The following is a 27084-nucleotide window of genomic DNA, read 5'->3' on the forward strand; positions in this document are numbered from 1 at the left end:
TACTTATTCCCCCAAGTTCACTGTGGACATACTGAATATATTTGCTGTAAAATTTTGGTCCATTTCCTGTTTGAAATTGTATTTTTTTTCATGTACTTTAAGAATGTCTAATAGATTTTTGCTATATAGTAATGGTCCATTTGTTACCTCCATTTGGGGAGGCAGCATCCCTACACTGTGAGGCTGCGTCCTGGGCATTTGTGAGGTGGATTCTCACACCCCTTACCATTGAAGGTCACTCAGGACAGAGACCCAGGTTCTTCCCACAGTCTCCCACTCCAGACTTCAAACTCTGTGTCGTGGAGAAGCTGAGCTGCCAGAACTCACTGCTCAGGCCTCTTATCCCTCTCTCCTCTGTTTCTTGTTGATGTTCTCTGAGTCTTTCCAACATAGCCCTTCTACTCAGCCACACTGGATCTTTCAGAACATTCCTTCTCAGGGCATCTTTTCTCATCTTCTATGCTCTGACTCTTCTTCTAGTGAGACTTTTAGGATCTTCTAGTTCATTCCTTCTTGGTGAGTCTTTCTTAGCTTATTCATGTTACCTTTCCCTTGATCATTCATGTTAAATCTCTTATGCTAGACCTTTGCCTTTTCCAGGAACAAGTCTGTGATTTAACTCAATTTTCTCCAGTCTGATGGCAGGTAGGTGTATAAGAACCAGGCCTGAGCTGTTGATGCCTTAACCAAGGTGTGGAATCCACAGTTGTGGAGTTGGCCTGGTTCTAGTCTGGAGATCTGAGCATTCTGGTGGAGACACAGATATTAATTTTCTAAAATGAGAATAAAAAATATCTTTCTAGTGTTTTCGTAGAGAAACATTAGTTTTAATATTTTCACATTTAGTTGATTTATATGATTGGTATGATTTAACACAATAAAATATTTGACACTTTTGCAAAACATGCATTTTTGTCCCATTACTGTGGAGTTCTAAGCAAGCAGGAGAGCGCCACCCATTCCAGAAGCCTGGTGTCCTGGGGTAAGTGCCCCCTGCACTTTCCCTGAGTCCAACTTGTTTGGGACCCTCGCCCCTTCCAGGTGCACTGGAACAGCTAGGCGGGTCTGCCTGCATTTGCCTCTCCAAGTGCTTGGAGGACTATGGAGTTTTAAGCAAGCAGGTGAGTGCCACCGGTTCCAGAGGCCTGGCGACCTGGGGGAACTGGGTGCCAGAGTCCCAGGAGCTGAGAGCATAGAAGAGGATTTCCAACAGACCCTTAGGAAGCCTTAGACTAACACTTGAAACACTTGAAATGCAGAAATATAGGAAAATGACAAAAAGAAAGACCAAATTACAATCTCAAACCTCTATCCCATCCCAAGAAACCTTAGGAGCGCTATATATAGAAGAAAATATATGCCATACACCTCAAATATCCGACATAATAGCAATGGAAATAAACAAGCAACTCCATGAAGCTTTAAAGGAATTCAAACTAGAAATGATCTCCCAAGTAAAGGAAGAAATGATAAAAGAAATGAAAAAGATGCTGAATATATCTAAAGAAAACACAGTTAAAAATTGGAGGAACTAAACAGAAATCTTTTGGTTGAATTTCTGAAAACCAGAGGCTTCATTCCTGTACCAGTCAATCTTTTACAAAAGAAATAGATATTACACAAGGTATCCAGATGCATAAGAAATTAGAAGATTGGCTTCCAGTGATCAGCCACAGAGTCAGATGAAGAAGAGCGCAGGAGTGGGTCTGCATGCTGGAGACTGAAGGCTATGGTCCTGGGTCTGGAACTCACTGCAGTGTCCCCCAAAACTCTGTGTGAGGAGATCAATAGGTCTGTGAAGGAAGACAGAAGGGTGAGTCTGCTCCTGAAGGCTGAAGGCTGAAGATGGAAGCTGAAGAGTCTTCAATAGAAACATCCAGGCCTAAGGTGGAGACTGGAGCTGCTCTGAGCAGCAGAAACCTGTCCATCCTTCCTCACTGCCTGTTTATACCCTCCAAGCTACAGGCTGCTCTAACCTAGGGTCTGGGCACCCCCTAGGGTATAGAATTTTAGAAAAGATTGTTAAGTTTATGACTGCTTAAGTTGAAACAATCAATCAAATATTACAATAACTTTCTCCACAGAACTCTGCAGTCCTGGAGCAGAGGTCAGCCCTATCTGGGTTAGGAAGACCCTGTCTTCTAGCAGGTGCCCTACAGCCTTCCCTGTAGGTGCCCACCACAAGTAGAAGGGTAGCAACTGGCACATTCACTTGCCCTGGTGCTAGCAGGGTCAGGTGAGGCTGACTGTGCTCCTCCCTCACCCAGCCTCACCTTCTGGTGAAATCTTCACTCTTCTGTGAGGACATGCAGCAAGACACTGATGCATCCTTTTCTTGTCAATGATTTTTACTTTCACACTATGTGAATTTCTATTCATATATATTTTTAATTGCTATATCTTTCTATTTAAGTTTCTTTCATCAGTAAACAGTAAACTTGTCAGTTCTGGTTAGTTCTGGCTTGAAGTCCCCTTTGTCTGAAATTGACATAGTTTCTTTTGATTACTTTTAAGTTCAAAATGAAAGAGTAAGATTTTCCACCATTTTCCTTTCAGTCTTTGTGCTTCTTTATGTATCAGGTGAATATCTTGGAGACAACAGAAGATTAGATTTTGTTTTGATTGAATCTGTCAGTCCGTATCTGTTTATTGCAAAGTTCAGACCTTTTACATTGAATGTCACAATTGTAAAGTATTTATCGAAACTTTTAAGAGAATTAATGTTTCTTTGAGGATAACTTTGTCTTTCCTTTTGTTTAACTGCTTTTCTAGGCAGCTGTTTTCTTTCACTTGAGTTATTGAGTGATGTTGTCCTCTTTGTCTAAGAACACTTAGATATTACTGCAATGCTGGGTCAGTTAAAATGATTTTTTTTTCCTTTTTGTCAAAATAAGACTTTATTTCCCTGCCAACTTTGATGGATAACTTTGATGGATAACTTTGCAGAATATAGTAGTCTAGTTTGTCAATTGTTTTTCCTGGGAGCATGGTCGAAACACCTCATTTCTAGTTCTCCTGACATTTAAGGTTAAGAAGTCTGCTATTATCATGAGAGCCCTGTTTTATACTTTGTGCCATGTTTTCTTCTAATACTTTTTAGTATTCTCTTTGTGCTGCATTTCTCAGATTTTTTTTATAAATCTTACAATATTTGTGGAGAGTGTGTTGTCTTTTTGAGGCTACTAGGGTTTCCATAGACAACGCCTACCCTAATATTGAATACTTGCTCTGTATTTAGAAAATTTTCTTCTATGCTGTCAGCAAATTGTTATATATTTCATGTCATCTTCTGAACTTGCTCTAATTCCCATAGTTCTTGGTATTTTTTTTTGGGGGGGGGGATCACCCAGCAAAGTTTAGACTCGGCTTCTATTGTGTCTTACTGTCTTTATGGCATCATTAGGCACGTGATCTAAAACTTTAATCTTACTTCAAGTGCAAACACATTTCCCTTAGATTGATTCCACTTGTCTTTTATATTTTACACTAAATATTTTTATGTCCAGAGTTTCTGCTTCTGCTTCATGTGAAATTTTTCTTTGAAGACATGAAGAGTCATGATAAGAACCAGGTTTCCTGGAGAAAAGAGTAATACTCACTGACAACTTGTTCTTCCCATTTATCAGCCACCACTGCCTCTGAAATGGCACTGGGCACTTTCCCACGCAGCACACAGCATGACCTTCAGGACACCAGAGGTGCTACAGGACATGTGTAATGTTACCCTGAAGTGTGCTGCATCTTTGGTGGCTCTGAAGTCACTGCCTCACCATCAAATGTTTCCAGACTTGTTTCTCTCTCCAGTGTAAGAGAGGCCAGAAGAGAATGCAAAGCAAGAGTAAAGTTTATTGACAGATGAAAGGAACACAAGACCAAGAGTTGTGGGGGTCCCTGCTCTGGGTAACTCCTGCATATGGCCATTGTCCTGTACTGATGAGGGTGGAGGTAACTGTCCCTACCTTTTGGGGAAGTCCCACTTGACTGGTCTTTACTGTTGCAGGTGATTTGGGTTCAATATTGCAACAATTAGGGTGGAAATGTTACAAAAGCAAAATCCTTCATTGCCTGTTATTTACGTCCTCAAGATACTGCAGAGGCTGCTTTTCTCCTAGACTGTAAAGTGTCACTTTTCTGATCCAACATATGGGGGTTCATTTATTCCTAGAACGGGGTTTCTTCACATATCATAGACTCTTGTGAGCCATATGCAGCTGATCAGTATTGTGCTGCTGCTCTGAGATAATTCTTATAAAGGTGTTCCCCAGGTTTTGCTTCTCTCTAGATTCTCCCAGTGCTGTGCTTCTCCACACACACAGAGCCTTAAGGATACATGGCTACAGCAGTTTTAAGTTTACTAGAGATATATATAAAAAATGCAACAATCAGAGAAGAGGAGAGAACCAAGATTTATTACACCAGTGGTCTCAGAAGAGCTGTACCCTCCAAAGTCTGAGCCCTGAGTTATTGCAATAAGTTACGTATCTATCATTTATCGGGCAGGGCAGGGATCTATTGTGAGCCAGTGGGCTTTAGAGATATGGAACTGGAAACTATGTCAGGCCTGTCAGCTTGTACCTCTGGCACATCCTGTTTAGAGAAGCAAGAGGAACACTGCAGACTTTGACAGATTTGGGTTTTGAACACAAAGATCGTTCTACAATGTGTACCAAAACAAAACAAAGAGACAGAAATAACTTGAAAAACTATTTATCAAAATTTTCTTTATTTCCTTAGTACTTAAGAACTGAAGCTGGTGCTTTTGAAATGAGCTATGTTCCCAACTTAAAAAAATATTTTTTGAGACACTGTCTTACTAAGTTAACTGGAGAGGATCAAGTCTGTAATACTTTTATTACAGCCTTTCAGAGTTGTGGGATGCAGACATCAACAACCAAAGCTCACTTTAAAAATGTATACACATCCAGTCACACATTAGACATGAGAAACATTCTGAATGATGAACACAAGGCATGTATAATGGTGTTCACAACATTGCCCTGTTTAGTTTGACTTTGGAATAAATAATTAGACTCAGATTTTCTACTTGGAAAAATCTTCCTTCCCAAGGGGGGAAAAACACTGATTAAGTGTAAACTTACTACAAGTTGGCCTCACAACAAAAATAATCCAAATTAGCTGCGTCAATGACCTCTAATTAATCTTGGTCTGAAATTCCAAGTCAACTCATTTAAATTTCCAGTACGTTAAATCAACCCATTTCCACAGATTTAACACATAGTTGGAGGCAAGTGTTCGTAGTTTATTTATCTGATTTTCAGAAGTATGACTCAAGGGATGGTCCATGTTAAACAGGTAAAGAGGCTTAATGTTGCTTTGCTTAATGTTGATTGTGGGATTTATAGCCCCCGGGAAATGAGAATGCCAGGAGTGAATTTTCTAGGTAAAACCTACTCCTCTACAGTGGAAAGATCCAGAAATGTACCTTTAATGAACAATTAAGAATTTGTCTTGTAAGGGAAGCACTGGCTTCCTTGACGAGCCCTGCCTTTGCTGTTCTCTAGATGCTGGACCTTAACTTGGGGACCAGTGGCTCAGCTGGAGACCTGAAAGGCCATGGGTTTAATTGGATCATAGAGTGGCAGAGGTCAGGTGGCAGTTCTCAGCTGTCAAAGGCAAAGTGTGCGCACTTAGTATAAAAGGAACAGGAGTAAAGCAGTGATCACAATGGGCTGATACTGGTGCATTGATGGTGATGGCTCATTAGTCGTGGTGTTCACTAAAGTGACATACAGAGGAAGCCTGCTGAAGAGCCACTGGATTCACATAACCAGAAAATTCTAGAGTGAATGTATGAGAATCTACCTCAAATTATGGCAACATAGAACCATGTCACCACCTGAGTTCACTGAGGTTACAGAATCAGCTTCCTAGAGGAGAAATCCTGAAGCACTATCTAAAAGTTATCCTGCCAATTCTCCTCTCATCTTTCCTTTGAAGGGACCTACAGCCCCTTTCCAGGTGACTGCACTTGGGAGAAAGTCAGATTGTCACACATCTGAGGGGCTCCAGGACAGTGGTTCTGAACTAACCCTGAGATCTAAATCCTCATCGAGGCCCTGCAGTGAGAGTCAGGGCCTATGAAGATCTGGTGATCAGTGGGGATTTAGCCCCAGTCAGACTCAGTGTCTGAGTCCACTCTGTACTCATTTTCCCATGTCTTGAATGCATAATTGGCATAGGGGTGCTTCATCCTGGACATATTTTAACTGGGAAAGGCCAAGTGGAGTCCACAGAATTTCATGATACATCCACTGATCCCTGCCCAGGCTTTGCTGAGTCCAGTTCATGAGGAGTACTGTGCTTTCCCCCAAGGCAGTGTCTGAATTAAAGCAACAACAAAAAACTGCATCTTTTACTCTAAATTCTTCTCCTTCTCTCCCTGTTCCCAGTTAGCACAGATTCTGAAATTGTAACACAAAGGCTGGTCACAGAATGCAGGACCTGCCTCAAGTTTTTATTGCTGACTTCTACCTAGGACATCCTGCAGTATGAAAGGCTAGATCAGGAGTTCTTTCCTCTCTGCTGCCTCGGGTCACTGTTATCAGAAGGCCTCTAACAAGCGATCTGAAAATACAGCAGTCTTCCTCCCTTTTTGTGCCACTCTTTGACTCTGGCATAACTGACCAGTATGGCAGGACACTCTGTCCTTCCTTCTAAGATGCAAGTTGCAAAATGCTCCATTGTCCTCTCCTGGATACAACTGTGAGAGTCCCATCAGGGTCTGCTCAGGAGGCTGCGTCCTCTGCAGATCTCTGAGCATCGCTCTCTGCAGTGTTAGCTCCAACCCATCAGCTGCTGCAGTGGCCTCTTTCAGAGCAGATTCTTCGCCATGAGTGCAGTAGTGAGTTAACACTGCAATCAGGCCCTTCCATGTCAGAAGGGAAGTTGCACTCTGCTTAATAAACGTATCCCTACACTTATTAGCAGTACCAAAACAAACAAAAAACTACCTAAGCATTCTTTATCCTGAGCCATGTCTATCACTTAAAAGAAAACACATACTCTTACAATGGTAACAGATTCACCTGAATAATACAAGGCATTCATTTGTGACCTGACAGCAACCCCACTTGGAATGAGATAGAAGAGCAGCTGTAGGGGGATGAAGATCTATCCTGGACTCATCAGATCTGCAAGATCCCAAATGAGTGTACAGCACAAGATTAAAAAAAGAGACAAGTGGTGTGATTTTAAGGCTGCATGAGGATCAAAACCCTTTGGCAGAATTTGAGATTCTCTGGGCTTTAGCTTTCAAAAGGAGGGGCTAAAGTGGATAGCATGGGAACTGAGCAGGAACTTGGGAATCACTCCAAAGACTTCTCCAGTTACTAAATTATGCTAATATAGGAGAACTGTCTTATCTCCAGGTTGACATTCATTGTAGTACTAAGACAGCAGGAGTGAGACACCAGCAGCTGCAGTCTCTAGTTAGTGAATTGAGGTTGGAGTCAAGCATCCTTAGCTGAGGATTTATCTTATCCTTTGACATATCATGGCATCACAGGGCAGCACAGTCCCAGCTAGTACCAGTGACTCATAGAGGTTCACTTACTATGAATCCACTGCCCATCTCCAGACAGGGAGCTATGGCCTGGGACAGAATCACAAGCAAACATAAGAAGCCAATTAGTTAATTTTAAATACTTCTCAGAGCTGCTTTGTAGTGGTCTCCATCAAAGCAGAGCAGACTTGTGCCTTCCCAGAGGGATTAGATCCAGTGGAGAGAAAAGAGCACCACCTGCTGCTCAGGAGGCAGAGGGCTGCCTGGCATCAGGAAATGCAGGATGGGATGTGGATAGCTGCCAGTGAGCTGTTAGGAGCAGGGGCTGTGAGGAGGTCCGTGGTGGGCTCTGTGGTGCTTTGGGTTACAGCACAGACCTGATGAGGGTTCTCAAGCCCAGGGTCTCCGCAGCACTTCAGAGCACCGGGATGGAAGTGACAGTTCAGATTTCCTTTCCCTGTTACAGAGAAGACCTAGCTGCACGATGTATTACAATTCAGGGACCCATTCCTTAGCCAGGTTTGTGTTATCACCACTTGTACTGGGTCCAGCAGCTGACACAGCCACTGTGGCCACCACCATCCAAGGCCAGGTCGTGGCAGAGGCTACAGGGTCTCTGCAGGCCTCTGGTCTCTGCTGCTGATCTCTGTAGGTTGCTGGGCCCTGGTGCAGTGCAACACTAATAGCCCTCAGTGTTTATTGCTGAATCTTCTGAAATTGTCTTCTCTATCCACTCCACTCAGGGTTAAAGTCCCAAGCAGACTCTCAGGACCTTCAGAGACTCTACTGCCCAAGAAATGAATCCCTGGTTGTTACAGCACTGCGGAAGGGCGTCCTTATTTCACTAGGGCTGTGTTCAGCATGGGGGTGCGTTCCCTGGTGAGAACCCCCTAGACCCCCAGGCACTGTGTAAGAGGTGTGTGTAAGGGAGGGCAGTGGTTGAGCAGCCCTGGTGACCCTGAAGAAAGGGGTCCCGGACATGGGAGTCTTGGGGCGCAGGGAGGTGCAGGAAAGAGAGACCTCATCAGCACACTGCACCCACTCTGGCTGCTCTAAGCAGCAGAGGAGCAGGAGCTTCTGTGTCTGCACAGGGGAAGTGGGCAGAGCTCAGGCAGTGTTGGGAACGCGGCCTGGGAAATTCATTCTGTGGTCCTCCGGGCTAAGAATCGCGGGAAAGCAGCCTTGGCTCCAGGCCGGGTCCTACAGAGCCCGGGTTGCTCGGTCTGGGCCGCCCGCTCCGGATAGAAAGCAGAGAGGCCTGCGCACGCGCCCGGGCATCCCTGCCCTGGTGAGGAGAACAGCGGTGCAGAGGCGGCGGCGACCGGGATAAGGACGGAACAGCACCGCCTTCCCCGCAGCACAGCTGTGCCTGCCCACGCAGAGAGGTGACCGGCTGAGAACTGGGTCCTGGCGCCCGCTCCCCTAGTCAGCCTTCGCAGACCTGAGTTTCCCGCAGGAGCCTCAGCCCGGCGCAGGGCCCTCAGCGTCCCGAGTGTAGTCTGACGGTGGGCCTGTCTGCGCGTGCGCACTCCGCCCCTGCCCCGGAAGCTTGAGCCCTTTCCTGCGCAGGCTGCAGCTCCCGGCGCCTCCTCCTCCTCTTCTATTCCCCTCCTGCTGCAGGAAGTCGTCGGCTCCGCGCTGAGGCAGTGCTTACGCGGCTCTCCTGGCTCACCCCTCTCGGCCTTTGCTCCTCCCCGCTAGACCGTCGTTCTGGGAGGACAGCGAGGGAGGGGAGATCCCGGGTCCTGGGACCACAGTCCTATGTAAAAGGGGTGGTAATGAAGACGGAGCGGCCAAGACTCGGTTCCTGAGGCTCGGACTGGGCAGCAGGGTCCTTGGCCTCCCAGGCCCCGCCGCCTGGTCCCTGCAGCGAGTCCGACCTGCTGAGCGCGCCTAGGGCCAAGGGGGCCACGCACAGCCGCTCCAGCGCTGCTTCTCTGCTGCTGGACACAGGGCACCGCAGCCCTGAGGCTGCGGTGGGGTTCATGGGGCTCCTGGATTCGGGCTTCAGTCCAGGGTCTGCAGGCTGGGGCAGAAAAATCAGGATGGCGATGCCTGCTGGGGCAGATTCTCCAGATCCTGGAGGGAAAACGAGCACGGACGGCGCAGGACAGCAGCGATGAGAAGCCAGAATGGGCTGAGGTCCCTGCTGCAGGACCGCGGGCACCGCGCAGGTGCGCGGCTCATCCGCTAGGGGGACGCGCAGGTCATCCGCTAGGGGGACTGTGTGGGATTCTGACAGGAAGAAATTACCGTGCTTTGTTCTTTATATCATGAAAGTGGAAACTGCTGAACTGACACATAGATTTCTTAGCATTAGAGGCTGTCTCTGAACCTGTGACCCTAAGTGCTCCCCTGTCCATCATGCTTTGATTATAAAAGTGAATGTCCCCAAGCTCAGCGTGACTCCTGAGAGTTTTACTACATGGAGAGCCAGTTGTCCTTCCCTGAGGAGTTCTAGCTGGGATTGTGGCCGACCTGTCCTGTCCTAGGCTACTGGCATAGCTCCATGGTGCCGGCGCAGGTCCTGTGTCCCCGGAACCCACTGGATATCTCGAGACACTCTCACCATTAAGTGAGTGACCACCAGTGTTTTGGAGCAGTGAGCAGGACCATCGAGCACCGGAGGTGATGAAGCTGTTATCCTGCTGTCTTCATCCTTCAACCGGGACGATGTAGAACAGCACGGGACTCACGCTGCTGCCCAACTGTCCGCAGGTCAGGCAAACTTGCTTTTGCTGCACAAATGACCCATTTCCACATTTACTTCTAGGAACTGCCACAACGTTACCAATGTCCTGGCAATAAATCAGCAGGTCTCACCATGCAGACGCTTAGGACATAGACTGCAATCCCCACCTCTGCTGGAGATGGAAACAGTGTGTGCTCTGTCAGGACCCTGTCCCCTTCTGTCACTGACTCCAGGAATAGTGACCCATATCATCTCTCAGATACACAGTGCTGAGGCTGGAAAAGCTCTCAGTAAATTTCATTAACCTTGTTAGTCACACATATAATTGTTTAATCAGAGTCTGGAAACATTTATAATAAGTTACTATATGTACCTAAATGAGTCTCTGCCAAGACCCTGCTTTAACCATTATTGAGTCAAGGCCAAATTCTTAACTCTAACCTCATGACTACCGTAACAGTCCTCTTCATGTCTTCCTGTATGCCATGTGAAAATATGTGTTCTTTACATATGAGGTGCTTTAATACACCTTCATGTGATTTTGTACTTTGACCCTGATTTCATCCCATCACGTGGTTAAATCATGGACTCATGGACTTCTGGACTCGTAACCACAGGCTGTCCAGTAGACCAGGACCCTGCCCATCAGACATGGGGCCCACTTCAGCCTGATCTGCAGCCATACACAGAGCTTTCCTCTATATCTGGGTGAGAAATTGTGGATGACTTACTAGATGTCACCCTTTGATTCCCTCCAAAGAGTTAAGATTCTGCTACCATTTCCACTGACACTGTAAGTCAGAGACAGCAGAGAAGTAACTCTACTTTATAAATTTAAAATCACCTTTAATGGCTATCATGAAGACAATGTCATATTCCACAAGAGGAAACTTGTCAATCACCATTGATAATAATGCTGGAGAAACTTCTGCTCAGACAGCAGGAGACTGACAAGTGCAGCCTCTCGGAGTTCTGTTGCCCGTTGTTCTGATTCCTGCTGGGTGGGTACTGTGATTTGTTTGCAGTGGGGAGACCCAAACTCCAAGTGAGACATTATTTCCAACAAACATGAATGTTTCTCTGATGTCATCCTGTGGTCTAAAGAACTCACCGCTCAACTGTCAGCAGCCCCAGCTCCCAAGAGTCAAAGGCCCCCCAGGAACAACCCTTGGGAGTCACCTCAGTGGGAATAGGACCAGAGCTCAGCCTCAGCTGCAGACACTGTGTGTTCACCTTACTCAGAGCTCTGATCACTGCTCATACCCATCCCATTTAGTACCGACTTATTCAGATGGATGCCCAGCCATCCCTGATGACAATGGCCTGGTACAGGAACTGTGGAAAGGATTTAACCCCAAACAAACCTTATCAAAAGTGACCGCATGGACCAATTTTCTAATGTACTTGTAAATATGACATTTGTTTTCTTTTCTTTGTCATTAGGGAATCTTATATTTCTTGAGCTCTTCATCTGGTTAGGCATTATCCTACTATACTGAATACTGTGACCTAAAATACACTCGTCTGTACCCCCATGACCACAGTATAATCCTATGAAGGTCATTAAAATCTAGGCAAAGGTCATTGGAGAATTTTATTTTCTTTAAGCATCATACCTGTTTTTTTCTCAGTCTCCAGGGAGACAACCAGCCACCCATCTGCTCCTTGAGCTCATGTCACCCAACAACCTAAATCAAACTTACTCATTTAATTTGAGGAATACATGGAGGTATTATTATCATCAGCAAAGAATCTCACATGCTGTGAAATAATTATGATCTGCCAAAATTTCTGGCCTAATTTTTGTATAATACCATAAAAATGAAAACCATTAGGGCTGGGGATTTAGCTCAGCAGCTTAAGTGCCTGCCTGGCAAGTGTGAGGTTGTGAATTTGATCCCCGGTACCAAAAACAAACAAACAAACAAAAAACGCATTGCTGTAGCAAATCTACAAAGATCTAAAAGTTCTCTGTGCAGAGAATTTTTTCCTTCCTTTCATGATCGTGAGAAAATATTTGACCACTTTAATTTCATTGTTATTCTGTGAAATTTCTTCTACTATAATATACATATAAAATCCTCCAATTTTATATTGGTCTGTATATCACCTAAATACAGTAAAAAGTGGGCTGAAAGCAAATATTAAGACATCAAGATACTAACAATACTGTAGCTTTTTAAAAAGAAAAGGTGCTGCATTTTCTATATTTGAGGCTCAGGCAGAAGGCTGATCCTTTCCAGTTCCTGAAGAGCTGATTAAATTCATTCCCAAACACTTTCCTTAAGAGGCCAATTCAGACCTGTGCTGTGTTCTTAGCACCAGATACCACACAGCTAGGATTGACCCAGGACCTGGTTACCAGGAGCCATCCACAGGGGGAGAGGGAGCCAAGCCCCCTCTTCCAGCACCGCCTGCCCCTGAGCTCAGCCGCTTTCCCTGCCCTGGAGCGGCTCCCTGGGGCCCTGCTGCAGCTGCCCCTGTGGAATGTGACTAACTCTGCTGCTGCTTTTCTGCCCCAGTCCCTGTGTGGTGACTCCTCAGGAAGATCTTTGACCACCTACAGCATGCTGTGGTTTGTTTGGATGTCCTTACAAAGCCTCCTGCAGACAGGGAGGTGGCTGAGTCTAGCATTTGTTGTCTTGTTGTCTAGCTTTCCAGCTGGTGATGTGAGAGCTAAAAGCACCCAGGGTTGGAGCCAGAGTACAATATAAGGAAGAGAAGAGGCCTTTCCGTTTTGTGATTTGGCTCCTGGACACATGTCAGCCATGCTGCCCTGCCTTGGAGCCAGCTGAGTATGGACTCAAACCTCCGTAAAGTGTAAGCTAAACAAAACTTCCCTTCCCTATATGCGTCTCAGCAATGACAGAAAAGTAACCCAGACACAGCACTTTGTGCAGAGTCTTGAGTGTGTGGGATTACCACTTCCTCTGGGTTCCTAAGGCTGCCACTCAAGAAGATACCCATTTCCTAGCTGTGTACCTTAGTAGAATTGCTGGGAGGCCTGTGGGGTATTTATCAGCACTGCTGACCTTTTAATTTGAGTCTATTTTTATTTTGTCACCATGTTTTAATAATTATTTTATAAACTTAACCCAGAATCATGGGCTGCTCCTATCCCTGTGCTTGAGTGTGTCCATCCCTTCCCAAGTCAGATTCCCATGACCTTGACTCACAGCAGCTCAGTGTCCCTTGGTCCCAGGGCTGCCCAGCTGTCCCCACCCATTTGCCCGCTGTGCCTGGGTCTCCTCCCTGCTGCCCCTGAGTTTCCTCCACATGGGCTCAGGGGAAAGGATCCCCACTACCTGCATCTAGAGAGGGCTCTGCCCACTCCGCACAGCACCTCCTGGGCAGTCTTGACACTGGCATCCACTGCCCACGATTCTCCATCCGGAGCAGAGCGAATACCTGTGCTCACCACGGGACATTTCTAGGCTGTTTTTACGTTTCCAGAGATTGAGTAAAACTGCTGGGAGTGCTCCTGGTCATGTTTGTGCCTGAAACCTAAAATAAGCAAGTGCTGTTGAGAAATGGTGAACTTAGCTCGGGAGGCACGGGGTGCCTCTGGTTAGCCCTTCATCAGGTCAGTGTTTGCTCCAATCCCTGCCAGGCTGTGAAAGTCCTTATAGATTTCCCTTTTCTGTTTTGGCCTCATAATTGTGAAATATTTCTGGATAAGTCTGTATGTTGAAGTTTCTTAATGACTGATAATGTGGAAATATTAGGGGGACTAAATGAATAGCTTTTCATTTCAATTCAGAGAAACAGATCTGAACTAAAAAGTGTTTAGGGTCAGTTTTTTTTTTTCTATGCTGTGATGTTTTCAGTTCATCATTCTGTCAATCACTGCTACACGTTTCTTTCTCATTTGTCCTTTACTCTATAAATGACACAGTAAGAGAACACTGACCCCTGCTCCAATTCCCTGCATGTAGATACCTTTCCAGAACTCATATTTCTTCTTTTCCAGCAGGAGAGTGACCATAGTGGACTGACCTGGACCATGGCTGTGACAGAGCAAGGACAGGATCCCACCTCCCCCTGAACCCCTTCGATGCAGCTCTGGGCCCTGGGTTTCAGGCCCCGCCTGCTCTGGCTACTGCTGCCCTGGTCAGGTACAGGTGAGTGAGGAGGAGCCAGGAGGCTTGCACCCTCCTTCCCTCCCCTGCACAGAGGCCTCAGCTACGCTGCCCCTGAGGGTCTAGGCCTGGTCTGGGCTGCCCTCTCTGTCCTCTTCCCTTCCCTCTTTCCTTGTTTTTGAAGGTTAAATATTGCAATACTGCATTCATAATCTGTATAAATGCAGTGCAAGCCAAGGTGTTAAAATAACCTTTTTTCAGTAATTGTTTTTAATTGTCCTGCTTATTTTTTTGTTTTTATACTTGTTAAATTTATTTTTTTATATCACATTGTTATAGTTCACAGTAATTACAATCATTCTGGAAGATGAGTTCACATATATAAAACATCTTAACTTTTTCTCCTTCCCCTGCCCAGTTGCAAAAGGCTAATTTCCATATTCTTTCCTTCTTTCTTCTTTAACTCTTTCCTGAAAACCTTGTCCAGAGTTGACTCGGGACTCTGCGTGAATCCCCTAGGGTCACAAGCTGCCCTCCACTGGATACCCAGACTCAGATGTGTGCCCAGTGGCAAGCTCAGCCCACACTCCTGTGAGAACTTAGAGGGAGTCTTTGATTTGTTTTCAAAGATATTATTTGAAACCAAGTAATACAAGGTTAATGTATTACATAATGTTATCTTCAAAGCAGTTGCATAGATTACGAGATACAGGCATGCAACCTTGGTCAACCAATACAAGCACATACCAGTCTTATGTATTATATATATATATATATATATATATATATATATATATATGCTTTTCCCTTTTGTCATTTTTATGCTGTTTTATTTTTAAAATAAAATAATAAAAAAGCATCCTCTGGAACATCAGTTGAAAACAAAGACTGCTCTTCTAAAGGATATATATCAAATTGGGTTACTCTCATCAAATCACATTTAATAGGTGTTTATGTGCAGAAATACTCATTCAGTGAGCAGCTTAAAAAGATGCTACTTCATACTTCACTGTTTTACGTTTCACATCAGGCTGTGTAAAGAAGGAGTCACAGGGCACACAAATCTGTCTTGTCACTTCTGAGTGCATTGGGATCCACCTTTGAATTCTTTTAACAGGTCTTTCAGGATTAAGAAGACTGTAAGACAGTAAGATTAAATACCATTTCTGACATGGAAATTGGTCTGATTTAGTACAACTGCAACGCAGACAGAGATTGACTGAAATAATGTGATGCTCAATTCAAATGAAAACCACCAAATGGAAGGTAAGAGTGAAATCTCAGGCATGTGAGCAAATGGTTTCTGGTTATTTTCTTAAAATATAGGCAACAGCAATAAAATGCATAAACATACTCTGACAAAACACACAAGGCATTTGCACTATAAAACTAGCTCTGCTGTCTCCCCAGAAAACATCATTGACCAGCCACCTAAAGGAGCAATGCACACTTGAAACATGAAATTGAAAATCAGGAGAAAAAGTGCAACATTTTATATATATATATTTTTTTTGTCTTTTTCGTTTTTATCGGTACCAGGGATCGAACTCACGACCGCCTGCTTGCAAGGCAGGTGCTTATGACGCTGAGCTAAATCCCCAGCCCCCTTATATATTTTTTTAAAGCTCAGGCTTATCTAAGACCTGGAGTGCATTTTTTCCTAAAAAAAAAAGAAACTTAATACTATTAATAAGTAAATAAGATTCTCAATTTTACTACTGATTAAAAATGAAAATTCTGCAGAGATGCAGTATTGTATACTAGAAAGCATTCAGACACTAAAATGAAACAGAGAAGCAAAACACCTTTAAATATATGGAAACAGATTTTCCTACTAATTGTCTTTTAGGAGTTTTTTTCTTAGAAAATGTTCAGGAAAGAAGGATAAAATGAAATAACAATATAAAATATACAGTCAGTGTCAGATAAATCTATGGAAATGAATATTTTATTCTACAATCTAGTATTAAAAAGCAAACTCTGAAATTAATTTTGCATTGTTTTGAAATTTTAAATGATATATACTGAATTTTCACTGCACTAGGATACCTGCTCTCATTTTATAACTAAATTTTCTGAAAAATAATTAAATTGAGCACTCTGCCTATTATTCAGAGTCTTCTACATGCCGGGCAGGTTGGCCCCAATCTGCTACTCCATGCGTTTCACTTATTTGATTCCTCTAAGGACGTGGAATCAAGTTGTCTTCCTGCCTCCCTCTGTCTGTGTGGCTGGCAGAATCCTAACCATGTGGAAGACCTTTCCCTGCCAAACTCACTTGTCTTGCATCAGTATTTTAAAGGGCACATAGACTGCAGAGCATTTCTTAAATTAGTATCTCTACTCTCGGCCCTCCTAAAGTTGTCTGCTCTCCCCTCAGGCTGTTGCTTCTGGTATTTCCACATGCTTTTCCCTTTCAGCGTGGAGTTCCCACATGAGAGGTGACCTCTGCATGTCCTCCCTGCTCTTTGGTCTCCTCCTCCTTCACATGTGACTGGGCTTTAGGGCAGGTTTAGGTCCCACTCACACCGAGCTTTTCCTCAACCACACGAGGGCCTTTCAGCCTTAGAGAGGGGTGCTCAGCACAGATGCTCTGTTCTAGAGAACCTTTTGTTTTCCTTGAATGTGTCATTGGCCTTGGTTTTCTCATTTCCATGGAAACAGCAAGTTTTGTTTCTCCTGAATGTCTCAGCGGTATCCTATGTTTCTGTGATTCATCTTTTAAATTTCAAATTTCTATTTTATTCATACAGTTCTCCTTCCTCTAATTTCTTATGCTATAGACTCATCTGTAAGTATCTTTGCTGCCTTCCTGTGTTGAAATCTGTATTTATTGTATCTTTATTTTGGTTTACTGTTGTGGTTTGCTATACTTCATTTCCCTGTTAGACAAAAATGTCACTTCATTTATTTCTTATTGCTGGAAAAAATTCCTGACTCATCTTAAAAGAGGGGAGCTTTACATTTGCTCACCTTTCGGGTTACAGTCCAGTGGTCCCAATGCAGCACAGCATGGCAGAGGGGAATGGAGGAAGGGAAGTGCTCAAAGCATGGGGAACAGGAAGCAAAGAGTCAGGGAGCCATCACCTTCCTGTATCAACTTCACAATGACTGTCTCTCAGACCACCTCTGTCCACAGCAGCAAGTCAGCTGCAATGGCCCTGTAATCCTTGCACCTTTTATAAGGCCCTGCCAGTGACCACCAAGACTTTATGGAACAACCAGATATAGACTGTAATATAAGTGTAAACATGATCCAGTTCTTTTTTTGTGATAAGGTTTTGCTATTTGGTTAAGACTGGCCTTCAACTCATTTTTTAGCCCAGACTGGCCTAGAACTCATAGTGATCCTTGTGCCTCAGCCTCCTGAGTGCTGGGGTCACAGGAGTAGGACACGATGCCCAGAAGATGACCCAATTTTAAATAATGACTTTAACAATCTGTAAAATATCACGCCATGAGTTCAGATTAATGTGTGGGTAAAGGTGAAAATTTACTCCTGTATTATCACACCTACTCTAGTGTTTTACACCATAAAGTGAACGTGAGCATAGGAGAAGGCTTTAAAATATTTGTACTCCAAAGCCCTCAGAGAAAGCCGCCCCCACTGTTGAATGAGCCCACTGCCCGTCTACTGGAATCACCTGCCCTGAGCTCATGGTGCTCGCTCTTCCTCCAGTTCATGTTCTCCATTCGGACTGCATAGTGATTCTGAGCTGTTGCGTTGATTCTCATCACATTGCTCTTCTCTCCATCAAAGACTCACACAGGGCATTATTGACCTCGACATGTACTTCTTGTGGGTTTTGTTGGAGCTGTAAGTGCAGGAGAGGTTCAAAGGGGAGTAAAATGCAATGGATAAGACAATTCTCTAAAGGTTTTATTGCTTAAATATTCTCTCAAATTTCAGAACAGAAATGAGACACAGGTCTGAAACTCTCCTGTGTCTGTGATCCCTGAGAATCCTCCACCAGCATCAGCAGCTCCTGAGGCTGCTTCCCCTCTGCCATCCAGGGCCATCTCTAGTGTTCTGGGAAGGAGGCATTTTCTCTGCAGTGTTTTTTCCACATCCATCCTCACTCATTAGCTTTGAATCCAGTCTGCAGGGTGAGATGGAGCAAGGCCCTGAGAGCTGCTCATGCAGAGCTGATGAGGGCTGGGTCTGCCCTCCTCTGTCAGCACTCAGGGCCCTGGAGGAGGAAAGGACATGGGCAGGTCTTGCCCCCTGCTCTCAGCAGAGGTGGGCTCTCCTCCCTCAGCACGAGGGGAGAGGCTGCCAAGGAGCTGAGTCTGGGAAAGGCTTTGAGTGTAGGATCAGAGGTCTTTCTCTCATCTCCATCATAGGGATTCTAGTGAGCAGTATTCAAAGGTGTTAGCAATGTAATGAATCGGATAAAGAATATCTTTTACTTGTAAGAGAATGAGCATATTGTGTTACATTTTATCTGTTTTACTCTACCGCTTCAGGTTCTGATGCCCTGACCTGAATTTCATTTCATAAGAATAATTGCATACAATGTAGGATACATAAATATAATTACAAAAGCCCAAATCCAAAATGCTTGGAAACCTGAAACATTTTGAACATACTCTGCTACAGTCATCCAAATGTTTCAGATTGTGGATCACTTAAAATTTAAGTGCATTTGAGATTTGAAATTTAGTTATTGGCATTTTTAACCTATTAAAGGCAATGTGAATGTTCCAAAGCCCACAAATCTCTGAGGAGTAAAACTCTTCTGACCTTGAGCATTTTGGATTTGGGTACTTATCATGCACTCGTGCCTGTTTGGGGTTCTTTTCATGGAATATTGTTTTCTATAGTTTAATTTTTAGTCTATGAGTACATCTTTGGCTTAGATAAGATTCTTGAATGCAAGCCATTGTGGGGTTTTGTTTCTTGACCCAGTCTGCCAGTTTGTGTCTCCTGATTGGAGAGCTGGGAAAGTTACTACCGAGAAACACTCCCGAGATGTGTTTGCCATTTACTTTCATTGCTGTCCTTATCTGTGGGTGTATCATTTGCTTTTCTTGTCCTGTTGTTTTTTGATCTTGTTTATCTACTGAATTCATGAGTTTCTTCTGTACTTTTAGGGTTTCCAATTTGTTGTTTCTGCAGAGAATATCCTCGAATTTTTTCCCCAAAGCTGGGTCAGCACTCATGTGTCCTCTGAGCTGATTATTTCATCGAAATACCTTAGTTCTCATGTATTTTGAAGGATACATTTGCTTGGTAGGTTACTCTAGGTTGAAATTTATTTGTTCATAGGGCTTGAAATACTTCACTCCATGCTCTTCTGACCTTCGTGATTTCTGCTTAGAAGTCTGCTGTCATTTTAATTAGCTTAACTTTCTGTGTGATGTTTTGTTTTCTCTGGATGCCTTTAAAATTGTGGGGGTTTTGTTTTGTTTCTGGATATATGTGAATTTCATGAAGGTGTTCCTTGGTGAATTTCACCTTTCATCATGATTGTGTGGAGTTGTAGGAGGATCATATACATATGTTTTAAAATCCTTTATGTTTGGACAGCTTTCTTCCTTAATTTCTGTAGGCATGTTGGTGAACTCAAGTGTGTGATCTTCTAGATTTTTTCTAACTCTGATTGGGCTAAACTCTTCTTTTTGTAATCTTGTACTTGATGGACAGTGTTCTCTTGTTCTCTTATTTTATTTTTTGGTTTTTTGAGGTTTTTTACAAATTGTAATGCACTATTTTGTCATTAATATCAGGTACTGTGTGTTCAGGTTGGTTATTTCTGGAATAAATGAATTCTATACTGTTTTTTATTTCAGGAATTTCTGTCTGACAAACTTTGAGCATTCTATATCCTTGTTAAATCTGTCATTCAAGTTTTGGACTGTTTTGTCAACTACTCCAGTTCTTACTTACTTCCCTGAAATTCACTGTGAACATAGTGAGTATAGGGCTGTGAACTCTTGGTTGATTTCCTCTTTGAACTCAGCTACATTCTCCACCCTTCCCGGAACTTTCCACAGATGTCTGCTATGTAGTATTGTTTTCTGTTAGAGATCATTTGGTCTGCCAAGGGGGACCTGGAGGGGTTTATTTCCTAATATTCCCATTCTCTTATATATTTAGTTAGATGTATCTATATCTATATCTATATCTATATGTATATCTATATCTATATATCTATATGTATATATTTAAATTATATGGGTCTCCCTTTTTTTCTCTACCCATTTTTGGAGCAGGGTTTTCTACAGGTTAGGGACAAATAAATGAAGGATGCATGTTGTTACCTGGAGATTTTTAGTAGCATGTGGCATCCATAGGAATAATTTGCTGCTTTATATGTGTAGCTCTAGTATTCATTTTTTTCTGCCATTTACTTTGGTTTTGACTCTGTTCCTCTGTTGTGTCATAAGATTTGCTTCAATTTATAAAAACTTTCACAGATTCCATCTTACAACATTTCTACATAATAGATCTTACAGTTACTTCCCACTTCCCAGCTTGTGTGTTTTTAGAAAAGGAGCAGAACCTCACTACCAATTAAAGCAGAGCCAGTTAAAACACAAATATATATGAATGACCTTGTAATATGCACATGTGACCATAAAAGAACACAACTCCACATTACTAAATAATTGAAGTAACATAAAAATCTTAAACCAATAAGATGTCTCATGGAACAGAGATGAGCTATTGCAATGAGCCATTGCAAATGTGATTCCCAAGCAGCTCCTTTAACTAGTTCTATTGAGTGCTCACACCCAATGTCACCTATGATTGCTTTCCTGCAAAGCAGAGTTCATTCAGCCTCAGGACCTGTTTCTGCAGCTTGCATAAATTTTTACGTCTGATCTAGCCTGAGTTCTGGAGTAAGGAACTCTCTCTGCCCCAAGCCTGGCTGTGATGGCAGACTCAGCAGAGAAGTTCATTGACATCAAATTCAGCCATAGCAGTAAGAGATCAATGCATTTCTCTGTTGGTTGCCAGGGTTAGATGAGAAACAGCATACCACAGCTCCTGTTCTGTGTGTCCTGGAGTAGGGTCTTCCTTCAACAGTGAGAACACACTGCCAATGTGAGCCTCCAACTCTGGGTAACTCAGGATGAGTCTGGTGCCTGATCCACGTCCTGGATCTGTGATCTCCAGTCCCTACCTTCAGTGGGACTCACCCCAATCTGTTGTCCAACTGACAACAGTCTCCAATGATTGTTTTTTCCTCATCAACCATGGGTCTTTGTCATTCTGAAGTCACCAGGTGGCTGCTCTGAGATTGAAGTTCAGACTCCCAGGCCTTCCCACAGTGTCTTTCTGTCCCTGCCTACACTGTGCAGATATGTTCTGGGCATTTGTGAGGTGGATACTCACCCACTATCAGCACTGAAGGTCACTCAGGACAGAGCCTCAGGTTCTTCCCACTGAAGTCCCATTCCAGACTTCAGACCCCGTGTCCTGGAGAAGCTGCTGGGACCCACTACTCCTCCCGCTTGTCCTCTCTGCTCTGTGTTCTTGTGGATGTTGTCTGAGTCTCTCCGACGTGGCTCCTCTTCTGAGCCACGACGGATCTTCTAGATCTTTTTTTTTTTTTTTTTTTTTTTTTTTTTTTTTTTCTTTCAGTGGCTCGTTTCCCAGATTCTGTGATGTGACTTTTTTCTCTAGTCAGTCTTATATGGTCTTCTAGATAATTACTTTTGAGTGACTATTTCCTTGACTTCTATGCCACTAACTCTTCCTCTAGTCAGCCTTATAGCATCTCCTATTCCAGACTCTTGCCATGCACATGACCACGTCTGCTGTTTCACTGACATTTCTGCTGTTCCATGCAGAGTGGTTGAGCCAGCCCAACTTGGTAGTGGCTGAACCGAGATGTGGAATCTACAGTGGTGGACATAGCCACATAGCAACCCATGGTCCAATTATTCTTCCTGGGCCACATAAATCCATTTTCTAAAATAATAGAGAATGTCTTTTACACATTGCCTAGAAAAATATTAGTTTTACCTATGGACATACCACAGCACAAATGTCCAATCTCTTCTGATATCAGAAGCTAAGAAAGGTTAGGATTGGTTAGACTTGGGTGGGAGAAAAACATACATTTTAATACTTTACAATTAATTAGCTTATATGATTATACAGCTATGAATACTATATGCTATCAAGCAAAGAAATATTTGGCATTATTTAAAACTGTTCATTTTATGTCCCATATTAGAGCACACACTGATTGAATTCCCTCATCTTTAAAATAATAATGCCCTCCAATACCTAGGATATGATAATCTAAGTACCCTGCTTCTTGTGAATTTGACTTACAACACTAAGCAACCTGGAAAACCTTAATGTATATTAAAGTAAGCCTGTTTGTATCTGAATAGCTGCTCCAGAGACAAAACTATGCTACATATTAATTATGGAAAATGACCAATAGTTTAGAAACTCTGTTTTATTGTTTTTTTAAAGTTTTTTTTTCTTTTTAGAGTAAAAATAAATAAAAGTAAACCATCATCTCCTACTTTAGCTCTGCTCATCTCCTGTCCAAACTCATCAAGCTGGCTGACCTGGAGTCTTTTCCGTCTGGTCAGAGAGCTACCACCATGCCTGTCATGCTCTCAGCAATGACAATGTGATCTTCTTATTCACCTCCAGGGAAGATCCAAGGGAAGATATCAAGGTCAACAGTCATTGCCCAGGTGGGAGAAGGGGCTGTGCTTCCCTGTCACCTCAGCCCACCCATGGATGCTCAAAACATGGAGATCAGATGGTACTGGGTCCAGCAATCACTACTGGTGCACGAGTGCAGGAATTCTCAGGACCACATGGAGCAGCAGAGTTTCGAGTACCAAGGGAGGACAGAGCTCCTGAGAGAGAACATCAGCCAAGGCCAGGTCACCCTGAGGATACATCTCATCCTCCCTGGGGATGAAGGACAGTACAGCTGTGTCTTTGTAAGATCCAGGCAGCTCAGCCAAGCACAGTTTGAGCTGACTGTCACAGGTGATCACTGAAAATGCTGAACTTGCATTTTTTACCCAACCTGTATGTGTAGAAAATGTGGCTACTTCTGTACAAACCCCATAATGGAATGCCAGATTGTAGACTTCAAGTTCACCTAATTTGCCTTTATAGAGTGATTTTTGAAGAGTTTTTATTGCCAATATTGTTGCTGAACGGTGAGTTTGATCCTGGAACTTAGTGAGTTCTAACTCCAAGAGTCTCAGCACACAGCTCCAGCTGGTGATTTCCTTCTTCCCTACTGGACCCAGAATGAGGTGCACAGTGACAAGGAGGACCTGGGCAGCCCACTGTCAGACCCTGAGTTTCCACATCTCATTTCCTTCCATCCTGGATGAGCTCCTTCCTATCACAAGTGCTCCTGCCCCCTCTTCCTATGTCACCTGTGGATTCAGATCTCTGCAGAAGCCTGTGCTATTCCCTCCCCATCCTTCCCAGACATGGACAGCATGGAAAATCCTGTCCTGAGGAGATGTAAGGGAAAGGGAAGCTTTGTAGTTCATACATGAACTGAGCCAAGATCAGCTCACTCTACCAGTGTGACAGGGACATCTGCTGAATTCAAGAATGGTCCCTTTTTTGTCTCTCTTCAATGGGCCTCAGCTAACCATCATTAGGAACAAAATACTGACCTTTGCAATTCAAGAAGAGCTTGTTCTCCAGTTCCACAAACTTGAGTGTGTCTCTTTCGTTTCCTGACTGCAAAAATATCTGAAAGTCAGAAGCGGCTGGGAGAATAATTTATGAATCAGTGCAGTTTTGGTCAGGAGAAAGAGTTCTTTGTCTCACAGTTAATGAGTAAATGCAGTGGATCATATAATGCTTGCACATTTTAAGAATTTCCAGAAAAGAGACCTACTGGCAAGTTTTATAGAAACAAATCTTGTATTCAGCTTCTTCCATCTAGAACCTTCATTACTCTCTCCACACAATCTCCATGGTCCTAGGGCTGAGGTCAGCCCTGTCTGAGTTGGGAAGATCCCATCCTCCAGCAGGTGCCCTAGAGTCTACTTGCGGGTGCCCGCTGCATGCAGAGGAGCAGTACCTGCCAGATATGCATGCCCTGGTGCTTGCAGGGCTGGGTAAGCCTGACTGTGCTCCTCCCTACACCAGCCTCATGTTCTGGTGAGATCTTCACTCTGCTGTGGGGACATTGGGGATACCTTGGCACATTCATTCCTAGAGGCTCTGCACATATTATCTAGAATTTTTGCAACTGTTTCCAGTAAACCATTGCTTATGTTAACACACAGATAATATTCATGGCTTTGAGTCTGACATCAGCTCCTCCACTGTGTCCTGGAGCATGCCTTCATCCCTCTGCAGCAGCCTGACTTGTCCTGGCCCAAGGGTTCTGTTTTTTCACAGAGGATTCCGCACTGCATGGGAAGAAGCTTGCCCTGTGTTTCACTTAATTCCCACATACTCAGAAGCACATACTTCCCACCAAGAAGCTTCTGGCTCAATACCAGCTATGCTGCCTGCTCTGGAGTTTGTTCTGACACCAGCAGAGTTTCCCTGACCTCCTGCTAGGATCTCTGCTTTGGTGTCATGATTCCAACAGGAGAGTTTTTCAGAGGCATCGCCTCTCCAAATTATACTAAGGAGTAAGGCAGGGGTACTTGTGGCTTCAACTTTGCAGCATCAAACCAAAACACAAATTTAAACTAAGATTAAGTCAGTGCCATACTTCTTTATTTTCACTGCTTACATCCACCAGAGACCAAGAGCTTTAATCCTACTAAGTGCTTTATGAGACCAGAATAAACTCACCATGTCCAAGAGCTTTGTTTTTTATCTCATGCTCTGTGAGTATTAAGATGCAGTGAAACATTGGTTTACTTGCATAATTTGCTGCAGGAACATGCTTGTAATCCAGAGCATTTGTATGTCAAAACAAATTGCTGCTTAAAACAGCTCAGAAACTTTTATCCATAACTCAAAAATATTCAGATAAAATGATTCCAATGCTGTAATGTAATTGAAAATAATAATGAAAATACATGATACAAAGATAACTGAAGGAATAAACCCCCTTGTCCTTGAACCCCTTCATGGCTATGGGAGGAGATGAGAGAGAAGGGACACTGTGTTATCTAACTTTCACTGTGACTAAGGGAACCACTGTTACCTAAGAGTTTAGTGGACATTTTTATATTTATTCAGCATTACATAGAAGCCTGGCACTTGCTTTTGCTTCCTTTGTAGCACTCTGTGGAAATGTGACATTGAATTGTCATTAAACAGATCCTTTGCTCACTGCTAGAGCCTTATTCTGGTGCTGTTTTTCTACAGAATTTTGCATTGTTTCCCACATTTTAAACATCTGCTTAATCTTATTTGAAGTCAGGGATTCTTCTGCCTTTTTTCTTCCTCTGCAGAAAATATCTCCACAACCTCTTGCTATTGGGGGGCTGGGCAGGAGCATTGGCTTAGGTTTGGTCATGTGACTTTCAGCATCAGTGAGCTCTCTTATTGCCAGAACTCCCTTGATAATCAAGTTAAAAGGCCAGGGATTTAGTTCAGTGGCATAAGAGCCTGCCTGACAGGCATAAGTTCATGAGTTCAGTCCTCCATACAAAAAACCAAGAATCATCATGTTAAAGCTTAATAGATATGTTTGATTCTCTTGTGAACATCTGCAAAAGTTTCTTGCAATCCCAGGTTTTTCTGTACTTTGAATTTGTGCCTCTGTAGATAAATACTATAATTGCAAATGTAAATTTTTACTGTGTTCTTGATATGAAAAAATAAATAGTAAGCAATAACAAATGTTTTCTGCACAATTCAAATGCTTTTACATAGAAAGATTGGCACATAAACTCACTGGTGTCTTGTTTCTGTATTCTCCATGAAATGGTCTCTGTTTTGAATGATGTAGGAATCATTTGATTTTTATTTTTCCTAATCTCTTATGATGCATTAGAAAAATTGGGGCCTAGGCATATCCAGTCTTCCCCCAAGTGAGTACATCTCAATGGTCACCTGAACCCCGGTTCTGATGGTTCAGAGCTGAATCCCATGACCCCTCTCTGAGGAGCCTGTGCCTTCTCAGTTGCGTAGCTGCTGGCCCTGGTTCTTTAGTGTGCTCCAAATTCCTGGAGGAGTGAAGTGTGGCCCAGGTATGGAACCTGTTCCTACTGGAGACACAGTCTCTGCAGGAGCCCAGAGCCCTGTCCTTGCCCCTCTCCTCATTGTCTCCCCTTCAAGGAGATGCTGTGCTGCCCTTAGCAGGGCTGTTCTCTGGAGCTCAGCTCTGCAGCTTCAAGGGAATACATGACAAAGGGCACCTAAACCTCTGTGCTGATTGCTCAGATCTGAACCCCGTGACCCCTCTTTGAGGAGCCTGTGCCTTCTCAGCTATGTGGCTGCTGGCCCTGGTTCTTTAGTCCACCCTGTCCTCCTGGAGGAGTGAAGTGGGTCCCAGTTCAGGAACCTGTTCCCACTGGAGATGCAGTCTGTGCAGGACCCCAGAGCCCCATCCCTGCTCCTCTCTTCATTGGCTCCCCTTCAAAGAAACGTTGTGGTGCCCTTAGCAGGCCTGCTCTTCTCTGGAGCTCAGCTCTGCAGCTTCACCACTTGCTCCTGGTTCCATTTTCCTGTCCCCACCTCCTCACCCTGGACCAGTGCTGTAGACAGACACAGCCGTGGGGCCAGTGAGGAGTCCATGCTGCTGTGTACTGCCATGCTGCATGATGAGCCTCATCTTGACCCAGGGCCTCTTTGAAAAGCAAGAAGCAAAGGGCCGGGGGTGGTAGAGTGGTTGGACACTGTGGGGTCTCCACATAACTCATTCTGAAGT

The 27084-nt window shown here is 43.8% G+C and overlaps 1 long non-coding RNA gene across 2 annotated transcripts; it reads left to right on the top strand.

The window, feature by feature from the left end:
• The first annotated feature begins 8341 nt into the window (after nt 1–8341).
• On the top strand, nt 8342–23092 carry LOC106025726 (uncharacterized). Of its 2 annotated transcripts, none has more exons than XR_010046434.1 (5): nt 8342–10240; nt 12868–13034; nt 14188–14335; nt 15411–15559; nt 22789–23054. It is a non-coding gene; the product is annotated as an uncharacterized LOC106025726 (long non-coding RNA). The 2 variants fall into 2 exon arrangements; XR_010046435.1 differs by having other exon boundaries at nt 8343–10240; nt 22917–23092.
• Nucleotides 23093–27084: the final 3992 nt, after the last annotated feature.

The sequence above is a fragment of the Cavia porcellus genome, unplaced genomic scaffold (genome assembly GCF_034190915.1).
Source record: "Cavia porcellus strain 051 isolate PalLab524CR breed Dunkin Hartley unplaced genomic scaffold, mCavPor4.1 scaffold_2, whole genome shotgun sequence".
Classification (NCBI taxonomy): Eukaryota; Metazoa; Chordata; class Mammalia; order Rodentia; family Caviidae; genus Cavia; species Cavia porcellus.